Raw genomic sequence first — 11,942 nt, forward strand, 5'->3', positions numbered from 1 at the left:
TAGGCAGGTTTGCTCATCTCTAATAGAAGGAGGAGGAGACCATCCCCTTATCCAGGCAAGATTTTCTGTGATGGATTTTCAAGTGACCGTATATACGGCGACTATTTTATTTGAGAAGAACACCCCCATAGAAGACGACTTTTCAATGCAATTTTGGGTGGTTTTCTCAAAGATGTTTCACTGTATATACTTCTGGAGTCTGTTCCGGGACCATGCTTGTAATCCAAATCCACTCTTAAAACAAACCAATTTTTCCCATAAGAAATCATAGAAATGCAGACAATTGGTTCCACACCCCAAAAATAATGATTTATTATTCTGAATAACATGTTAAACAGATAAAACAAACATTCAGAAACAGCAGAATATGTAATATAAGTTACTGTACAGTAATGGAGAGGATGGGAAACACAAGGACGGACAGAGACTGCAGGGAGCATGAAGGAATGAGCAGGGCAGATGTGGGCACATACATGCAGCACTCTCTGTCCAGGGAGAGAGGTTACAGCTATGGAGAGATTACCTCCACAGTCTTGTCCCCTGATGTAAGCCCCAGCCTAAAGTGGATCTGATATGATTTGGAAGGTGATGGAGACTTCCTGGGTCAGAGTACAGTTCTGTAGACCCCGCTATGCAGAGCATGCCCCTCCTCCATTCACGCTCAAACCCAGTACAGGGAGCTCTTAAACCAAAGCAATGCTCTTAAACCAAGTCACAATTAAAAAAAAACTGTGAACTCTTAAACCAAAATGATCTTAAACCAAAGTACCACTGTATTCTTAAAAGCCCTTTAATGTACAAGAAAATTGTTAGTTGTGGTGTTCCCATGACAGTACGTCTCTACTACGTGGTTTGCAGTCCATTTATATAGTTAGAATTGTTGTCTATCTCATGACCAGAGAAAAGGCAGTAGGGACCACTATTGCTGTAAGGAGAGCAATAAAAGGCGCTATTACTTGTAGGAGTAGTAAGTAGTAAGTGGACATTATGGCTATGTTTACACAACGTCAAAAAAAAAAAAAGGCATCCACCTTTTCTATATAAAAACAGATCCTTTATTGCTGCAATTTAATTTTCTTTAATTGAAGTCAATGGAATGACGGACGTCCAATGCACACAATGTATAAAATAACGGATGTCTGCGTGGACATCAAAATAATTATGTCAATTATTTTCTTTTTGCAAACAGCGGGCATTATTTTTTAGTTGTTCACACAGAGTTTTTACTAATAAATTCAAGGACTTTTCAATTAAAGACACAACCAAAGGGCAATCAGCACACCTAACCTAGAATAATGTACCAACAGCCGCCACTGCACTGATGGGCACCAAACAGCAAAATGATGAACGTCACTTTTTCTTTTCAAAAACGTAGAGGAAAAAAGTTGCGTAAACGTATCCTATTCCTGAATGCTGCCACTAAGGAAGCACAATTATTGTGAATAGGGCACTAGGATTGTGCATTTTATGCTTGGGGCACTATTACTGTAAGCAATGCAGTGTGTAGGTGCATTAGGTTGGCATGATAACTGTGCATGGACACAAAATGGGACACTGTAAGGGCCCTATTCCACCGGACGATTATCGTTCAGATTATCGTTAAATCGTTCGAATCTAAACGATAATCGTTCAGTTGAAATGCAGTTAACGATTAACGACCGAACGAGAAATCGTTGATCGCTTTATAAGACCTGGACCTATTTTTATCGTTGCTTGTTCGCAAATCGTTCGCATTGAAAAAGACATCGTTCGGTCGTTCGCAGTAGATACGAAAGCAATAGTGAAGAAATAGCGAAGAAAAAACTCGATCATAAGTAACGATTATCGTTCCGTGGAAATGAGTGAACGTTCTCAGGTCTTTCGCAATAGCGGTCGTTTGAGATCATTAATCGTTAACGATTATGCGAAAGATAATCGTCCGGTGGAATAGGGCCCTAACTGCACGGGAACAAGGGGGGCACTCTTATTGTGTACAGAACTATTAGCTAGGGCACTGTCTGGAATTGTTTTTGTGGGTATAACTATAGCTATCAAGGCACTAGGGGCAGCAGGAAGAGAAGCTTCTGGGCTTTAGTAAAAGATGAAGAATATATATTGACTGTGCTGGAAAGTGATAGGCCAAAGTTATATGGATGGGAAACTTTGCTGAGGCTGGAAGGAGTCTACTTAGTGGTCTGGGTTGAACGGAGAAAAGGAAAAGTAAATAACTTCAATAAGAGAAGACATAACCTGTGCATCTCTGCAGTTGTAAATAGCCATTACCCAGGTTGAAGACCCACTCAGGCCTTGGATGTGTTTTGCCTCCATCTGTGCTGGACCTTCGCCTCTAGTCATAACTGACAGCACATTATTACTTTTCTGCATTCATGTTACCGCACCTTCTAAAGTATATCATGCTGACAGAGATAGCCTGGTTCTGTCAACTCTATAGACTGCCCTATAGGCTATGACAGCAGCAGGACAGAGCATCGGATGGCCAGAGCGCGCATTACTAGGTAAGATATTTCCTCCTAGTCCTAACTCATTCTACAAAAACTGTTTACTTGAGTAACTTCTTTAGGTGCCTGAAGAAGTTGGATGCAGCCATAGGGAGTGAGTGAAAACATGGATACAGACATAAGCCATAGGCTGTATCCATGTTTTCCTGAGCTCCCTAGGGCTGCATCCATCTTCCTTACCCTATGGTATCCGAATGCCAAATTATCTCAGTTGAGTATGCTCGAGTTGTGCTCCTCTCTCGTAATTTGACCTAAACAAAATTCAATGCACATTACTAAGTCGGTATATGGACCAAAAACAAATATCACTGCAATTATACCCAATTAGTTTTGACTAAATCACACATTATTTCTGCAATACAAACATTCCAGAGAAGAAACAGCTCCCCAAGTGGCAAACAACAAGTGCCATATACTTGGAGCGATAATCGGCCGAATCAGGTCATATTGGCCGATAATGTAATCATTATCGGCTGATCGTGTTAAATGGTCTGACACCAAGATCATTGGCAGCCGCCAACACATCGCTATTAGTGATGAGCGAGTACTAAAATGCTCGGGTGCTCGTTACTCGAGACGAATATTTCACGATACTCAGGTGCTCATTTTGAGTTCATTGAAGTCAAATGGGAAACTCGACCATTTTTGCAGGGGACCCAAGCTCGGCCCAGGGAAGGTTGTGTGAGAACCTGTCAACCTCAGAAAATTATGGAAATGCCACGGAAATGGACAGGAAACAGCAGGGGCAGCATGTATGGATACCTCTGAGGCTGCCTAATCGCACCATACTGGTTACACTAGTTTTTTGAGGTTGTCGTATAGTCTGTGGGTAAGTGCTGCTATATGGAGTATGCCACCCTCTTACACAGAACAATCAGCACTGAGCTTGGATATGGCTGCGCTAAAAAATAAAGCAACCCTGTAGACTGGCTGCAGATGACAAAATATACTGGTCACACTAGTTTTTGGAGGTTGTCGTATAGTCTGTGTGTAAGTGGTGGTATATGGTGTATGCCACCTGTTACACAGGACAATGAGCAGTGAGGTTCTATGCAGCTGTACTACAAATAACAGCAATACAATGTACCAGCAGCAGTACCAGCCACAAAAAATATAATAGTACTGAGGACTTCTTTGGGGTCTTTATGCACCACCTGCTGTCCTCTTTCTGCCAGCAGTCGATCACTGCAGTGTGCTGCTAAAATTGTGGTAGCTGCACTGCAAGTCCCAGCCAGCAGCCTGGAGTAATAAAAAAAAATATAAAGATTTTAAGCCCTTACAAGGGCTGTTGGGTTCTTTCTCTAGTATCCCTGCCTACAGGAACGCTTATTCCCTCCCTAATGCTCTCCCTGACAGACGGCAGCTATGTTCCTAATCTCTTCCAGCATGCATCTGACACGAGCACCACCTACCCAGATACTTATATGCCAGGGTCATTTGATCTGGCCAGCCAATAGCTGCTATCGATATGTAGGATTCCCATGTGATGCTACCAGCTCCCAAAGACTTTCCTGCATGATGATTCGCTGAGAAAAAGCCACCAAACATACAGGAAGAGGAAGATGCCATTGTCTTGAGTATCGCAAGATGCTTGTTTGAGTAACGAGTACCATCGAGTTCCCTAATACTCAAATGCGTACCAAGCTCGGACGAGCATGCTCGCTCATTACTAATCGCTATGTCTAACGGTCTCAGACAGTGATTGGCTAAGCGGCCTACCAGCTCACACAGTGCTGGGAAGCATCCATAGGGCAGGAGATCAAGAGCCTGGTCAGGTAATGCATAACAGTTTAGGACAAGGGCTGCATGGACATCGCTAACGATGTCTGTGCAGCCCTTTCTAAACGATTATCAAGCCGTGTAATAGGCTCAGTAAACGAATGCCGATCTAGCAGTCCACGCTCGTTTACATTATTGATCAGGCCCTTCTCACCTAGTTAGAAACCATTGCGTTGTTCCTAATACATCTGTAGGCCACATCCTGACAAATAATGACTTGACACACAAAGGTTAAAAGAACTCTCCGCATACTTTTCTATGCACAGTTAATTACGAATTAAGTGGCAGATTGTACCTGTTAAGTGACCGCTAACAAATATGATTTATTGGACATCAGACAGCTTTGTTATATAGAGTTATGAAATTCCGCCCTAGGTCATACATATACTAATTGTGTCCAGAACACGTCAAGACATATTTGCATTTTAAATAAGTGTACACCACCGAGGAATCCATTCAATGTCAACGAGACGTTCTCTTTTGGCCTCCCCCGTCCACCTTCTTCCCTTTCTCGACAGGTAGATGACAAATTTCTTTGCCTTTGACCTTTTTAGGGTGGCACGGGGCCGGGTCTACCCCAACCTTCGCGTTAACTCTTAAAAATCTTTTGTTGTGCGCGGCGCCCTTCCGCCACTTCCCTCCTCCAGTTCCATCAGTGATAATAAATAGACAATGCTTCTGTATGTGCGTATCTAAATGTAATTTGAGAAAATAAATAAATAAAATCAACTGTCATTAGCTCCCGTTTCACTTAGAGGAAGAGGAGGTCAGTCGAGAAAAAAAAAAAAAGGCGTCAATTAGAAATGAAGCCGGAACGACCTAATGATGTTAGATTTCACATTTTTTATATGGCTTAATGCAATTCATTATAAAGCAAACTGACTTCAATAAGCTGAAGATATTAGCTTATCTAATACAGTTTTAGTTCCTACCTGCTCCCTGACCCCTGTTGTAAGTGGGCTGTCACCAGTCAGGACCACAGCCACCGGGACTAGTTATAATTGAGCGTTGCAGGAGTTGGTTGGATGTGTATTTTTCCCCCATTCTGTCTATGGTTGGGTTTTCTTTCCCTTGGTTGTTGATTATTAGTATTTTCCTAGTTTTCCAAACTAATAAGTGCCACTATCAGGCAGTTGGAAGCTCTCAGAGGCTGCAGATTTGCTGCTTGCTGCCTTAATTGATATTGAACGAGCTGCTGGTAGACGGGAACAGGGCCACTGCTGGATAATTTGCAGTTTAATCAGCGTTTGTAATGAGAGCTGCTGATTAGGGCTGTTGGAAATAAAAGAGAGTTACAAGGAACGTCTGTCAGAGTCCGGTGATAATTCTGGACTAATTGTGGTGATTAGCGCAAACTGGATGACTTTGGGCTTTGCTAATGCAAAGAGAAACGTGCACAATCCAGCCAGGGACCCCTTGGGTATAAGATCCTCCAGCACACACGCACAAAAAAAGAAACCACTGATCTTTACATAAACTGCTAAGGAGGGCTGGAAAAATAGAAACACAGCTTGGGCAAGTTAACTTCTTCCTCACTGCAGCCTCTGGTCTTCTTCTTTTTTTTTTTTTTAAACACCTAAATTCACCATAATGCAAACATGACCCACGTGTTGATAGACTTAGTTGCAATGTAAACTCGGTAATTTGTTTCATTAGCCCGAGAATTATTATGACAATATCCGAATTAACATTGGGTGACGTCATCGGGCGATGACGAGCTTTGAGCAGATGTGACATTGATGTATCTCCTCTTCTATTTCTATGACACTGGGAGCAATAGGCTTAGGAATCGCAAGCTTGCTAACCAGTGCTGTAGTTTGGGATATCATTTCCATATAGGCTGCCTTTGTGTCACTGACCATGAGAAAATGGCCTTACACTGTATACAAAATGCTAGATCTTACCAAATAAACCAAATAAATCTACTATTTCCGCCACATTCAGTACCAGCCGACTGCAGCCACCTAACGTTTCCCCTTGTATTATTGTAAACAGTGTTAGTTTAAATTTAAGGATCAACCCAGGCAAGTAAATATTTAATTTCTATCAAGCGACGTTGATTTTTTTCCTTCTATTTGTTAGCAATTTTTACGACGTAGTCTAGGAATACAATAAACCTGTTAGAATAATGACCTTACACGTTTGTAGTCACACGTTATCTGAACAGAGAGAGAGAAAACGATAAAATCTGTATTGTCACAGAGTGCTAGTATTGCTGGTGCTGGGTTACAATCTGCAATCTACTGTTATGCAGCCTTCCTATTATAGTAGAAAATAAAAAAAAAACCTTCCACGGTGGTCAAACCTCCTCCTGTTCTTCTCTCGGCTCTCCGAATGTATATTACGTATTTACTAAATATTTCGGAATTGTTGTACAATTGGAACATCGATGAAATCAATATTTACCATATACAAATATACAGCTTTAAAAAAAATATTTAATAAAAAAAAATACAATACAAAAAATTTTTTTTTTTACATTTCACACAGTTTTTTTTATATTACTATAATAAATACCTGGACACCGGCCTTAGTTAATAAACATTATTACATTCGCAAATGAAATCTGTTCCTATTTCCAGAGAAAACTACTGACATTGTGTGATCAATCCGAGTGTTTGAGAAATCTTCCAACAAATGACTTTATTGTTTTAAAAAAAAAAAGAAAAAAGAAAAAAGAAGAAGCATTAAATGTTCTGCAAAGTACAATTTTCTTAATAACCTATCTGTGACCTCGAATTGGAATGGAATGCTATCTGTAAAGTTTAATTGATAATTTAGTATCTATGTCATACCTCCCAGCCCATTAGATGCTGAAATCTCACCTGGTTAAGCGGGGCTGCACATTGGCCTCAGTGGCGAATGCCTGATTATACAGCACAGCTGTTAATTTACCAAACGACCCTTACAGATGACTTGATGGACATGACTTACTATATTCATGCGGTAGCTAAGAGAATGTGCTGTATTCCTTCAGACGCCTTCCAGCTACCCGCAGAATAAGAAATGGGAAATTAGTGGAGGTGTGTGGAGGAAGGGAGCAGAGCAATTAGTGGCTTCTGCAAGAAGGAGATGGGGAGACCTGTACTGGGTCTGTGGCTGGGTAGAAGGGCAGCAGCAGCAGGCACTGATCATGGCACCCCCTTGCAGTGTAGCAGCCCCTTGCAGCCAGTGTGTGCTGTGTCTCTCTCTCAATTCCCTTCTCACTCCCTTCCACCCGAGTATAAAGTTGGAAATATGACAGTTTAGGTGAAAGACATTTCCAATCTCAGGCTGTCATTTTATTCAATTCCTCCCAGATCGGCAGCAGCAGGAGATCACATCTCTTCTTCTTAGTTTACATCTTCTTCCAGCCGCACAGTCCGAGTCCCTTCAAAGACATATTTGCCCAGAAAAAAAAAAAAAAAAAAAAACAGCAAATCCACATCTAGACTACACACCCCTGTTATATTGCTGCTTTATCAGCGGCGTGTCAGTCTGAATAAGCAAAGGCCGAGACGCCCTATCATTGTAACGCCGCAACATATAGGAAACAGATACAGACAAAAAAAAAAAAGATGCCATAGAGTTAACGTTATTAATGATAATAGGATTATTTAGTATATAAATAATATAAGATATCATGATCGGATTCAACTACGTGTATTATTTATATACTTATAGTGTTATAGTATTTATTATATCATGTCAATATTTGTGCACACAACATGTATATATAAATGAGATATCATGATGGGCTTTAACTATGTATATTAAATAGTATTTATATAGAATCTATTATATCACGTCAATATTTGTGCACACAACATGTATATATAAATGAGATATCATGATGGGCTTTAACTATGTATATTATATAGTATTTATATAGTATCTATTATATCACGTCAATATTTGTGCACACAACATGTATATATAAATGAGATATCATGATGGGCTTTAACTATGTATATTATATAGTATTTATATAGTATCTATTATATCACGTCAATATTTGTGCACACAACATATATATATAAATGAGATATCATGATGGGCTTTAACTATGTATATTATATAGTATTTATATAGTATCTATTATATCACGTCAATATTTGTGCACACAACATGTATATATAAATGAGATATCATGATGGGCTTTGACTATGTATATTATATAGTATTTATATACTTTATATAGTATTTATTATATTATGTCAATATTTGTGCACACAACATGCATATATAAAGGAGATATCATGATGGGCTTTAACTATGTATATTATATAGTATTTATATACTTTTATGTACTATACTATACTATTATATAGTATTTATATACTTTATAGTATTTATTATATCATGTCGATATTTGTGCACACAACATGCATTGAGTTTATATAGGATATTAGAATATTTGGTACTACTACTATACGTTTGATAATGTTATGTATAGCAGTAAGTATAGCTGCCCAGTGTATCCGCCCTATGGCTACCTAGTCTCTGCCCCTGCCTGGCTCTGTCTGTTTCATGTCAATAGGGGATGATGGATTGGAGCCTGAAGATTAGCTGGGCGACCCAGGCACCTGCAGCCTCCATCCCCGACCTGTAGCCTTTGCAAAGCCACCAGTTCTGCGCCAGATTATCCCCATCCATCCAATGTCAATGGCTGTCTTGTAGAGAAAATCAGTGAGTAAACACTGCTGACAGAGTGGGGGCCCAGCTGATTACTCATACAAATAGACTGCAAACTCCTCCAGGAGAGGCTGCTCGCAGCCATGGCTTTCTTCAATTGACAGGGAGGCTTCTCCCAGGATCCTGTGTCCTGCTGTTCCTACTTTGTCCTCCATCAATCACACAATTGTGTCCGGGATGTTTTATAGAGTCTCTTAATATCCCTGCCTTCATCTCTATTCACTTAGAGAATGATCTGCCATAAGGCGAAAGGCTTTCTACAGGACAGGACCGAGCTTAGAGAAGACGCCAGGACCGCGGCCTGCTTTATATGCTAATTGAATGACAATCCACTCAAATGGCAGCTATCCTGTTGTCACTCACTTCAAATAAACCGTCCTGCGTGCCTATAAAGTGAATATTTTTTTCCTACTAGTCTTACAAAGCGAATTAGCCGACACCTAGGTGACCATATAATATAAATCTACTCAAAACAATGGTATATAGGTAAGCAGCACATACATACGTAAACATTTGTGATACGTTTACTGGTTCTATAGCTGCAGCCTAGGCCATGGTGGCGGGAAAATAATAGACATAATATACACAAATCATTGAAAAGGATACAGGTCGTAGAAGATTATCAGTATATTGTGAGTCCTGCCCATTGGAGCTTCTGTTTTTTTTAATAAAGAAGCATGTGATTTGCTAATTATGTTAATATAGGAAGGTTAAAATGAATGAATAAAACTTTATATGATTGGTTCACTTTTTGCACAGTTATTTTTCTTCTCTTCCAGATATGGCTGATTTTCATTGATGAGACTTATTTGAAGGCAGGGCATCATGGGAAAATATATACAAAATATGTAAATTAGTTTGCCTTCAAACAATAAATAAATAATAAAAAAGAGAAATAAATAAATATATATATATTTTTCTATTAATTAGAAAAAACTATACTCACCCCCTTGTTCCTCATTTACTGCCACCTTCTCCCTGTTAGTCCCCTGCTGCGCTGGACTTTCTTTTCCACCTTTAATTTTACAAAGAATCTGTGAGGAATGAAAGGTAGAATCTGATTGGTTGCTAGGGGCAACAAAGACAAATCTACTTCACACCTGTTTGATAAATCTCCCGTCTTTGTCCGTCTTTTTGGACATCCGCCATTTTGAGGCCATATAAAGTCCATTATTTTGAAATCACGGGCGACATTGCAAAATAATAGACGTTATTTGACCTTAAAATAATGGACGTCCAAAAAGACGGCTGTTGAATGGCCAAAAAAAGACGTGTGAACCTAGCCTTTGACTGTTAGACAGTATTAATAAACCTACCCCCTAGTCTCTATTTCTCTGTGACTCTAACCATATACATAGATACGTACCCTCTAAGCCCCACAGATCTACTGTTTTCAATGCCTTAATGACAAATTATATTGCTACCTTGATAATTGGTGAGTACCTTCTTAGACTATGTAACCCCAGCTTACCCTGCTATAGTCTTACTGAAAACTATTGAGCCAATTGTCAGATACTGTGCTGCGCACAATATACTTGCTGATCGAGTGCATTGGAGCTCCCCCATTTACATAACAATAGCGGAAGTGACAATTCCTCTTTGCGCCAACACCTCATTGATATTCGCCTGGGTTCATTCAGTGCCGTGAAGAGGCCGTGTTTATTTTTATATTTGATTTATTGTAATTATAGGGATGCCATATCATAGACCTTTCATTAAGGGAAACAAGTTTTCAAGGGTCACGGCCTTTAGGGAAAATCTAAATAAGTATTTATCAGCTAGCGGTGTGAGCTAATAAATGCTGGGGCTTTACTCTGTCTTATCCTCTCTTCTATAATGAAGAGTACCTATAGGTTGTAATGAAGGGGTTCCTGTATCACGTTATTAGCAATAAATCTCAGCCATTCTTTGTTGGTTAAAATCATTATGATCATCATTGCTATCATTACTGAACTCATTATTCTCGTGTTAGTATCGGAGTAGATTTATGATAATCCTCAGCATCACGCCTGCGATAAGGAAGGTGTAAAGGTTTGATTAATAGCTTCTTCTCCATTCTAATACCAGGCATCCTTCTCTAAATAAGAAAGGACCATGGTAATTAGAGGAAGTGATTGCCGCACTTAATAAGGGCCATCTAATGAGGCCCATATGCATGATTGCCGTAAAGCTACAGCGCACGACATAGCCCATGGTCTCCATGTAGAACATCGCTTGTTTAGACATCACCTAACAAGGCAGCACCATGTCTACTGAATGGGCTGTCTATTGAAATTGTCACATCGCACTATAATAGCATGATATATAATAATAATGATATATAATAATAATGTGTTCGCTTGAAAGTATACGATATACGCCCACACAGTGCACACTACATATGAGCTTACGGCCGGATCGTATACGGCACTGTGAAAAATGAACAACACCATTGTTTGAGGACGGAAATGTTGAAACTCACGGCCGTGGATTTCCATGCGGTCCCGTACAAAGTACTTATTTCAGCCAAATTGAACTTGATTTTTCGATCCAAAAGGTTCTGTGCGGTTTACGGGGCTGGGCGAAGATTTCCAAGTAAATGACCTGCCTCAGATCGATTCGAAACAAGCTAGGGAAGCATAACTGTACTACGGGCGTATATTCACGGTTCGGCCGCATGTCTATTTTTCCCACGCCCGTAGTTTCAGCGGCACATGTACGGCGGCGTATGATCTACGGACGGATTCATACGCAGTGTGAACATAGCCTTAAGTTGTATTCTAAGGCCATATTAGTCTGGCTATTTTACATAGATATTTTGAATGTACAGTCATAGGAAAACACAACACTATCCACATACCGCTGTGACTTATACATATATTATTACGTATGAGTTTTTAAAAATTTTTGGTGAATTATTTTTGCATAAAAATGCATAGAAATTCTTAAAAATTGCAAGCAAAGCCATGATTGCCATAAAATACTTAAAAAAGGCAAAAACAAGGCTATGTT

The sequence above is a fragment of the Dendropsophus ebraccatus genome, chromosome 3 (assembly GCF_027789765.1).
Source record: "Dendropsophus ebraccatus isolate aDenEbr1 chromosome 3, aDenEbr1.pat, whole genome shotgun sequence".
NCBI lineage: Eukaryota > Metazoa > Chordata > Amphibia > Anura > Hylidae > Dendropsophus > Dendropsophus ebraccatus.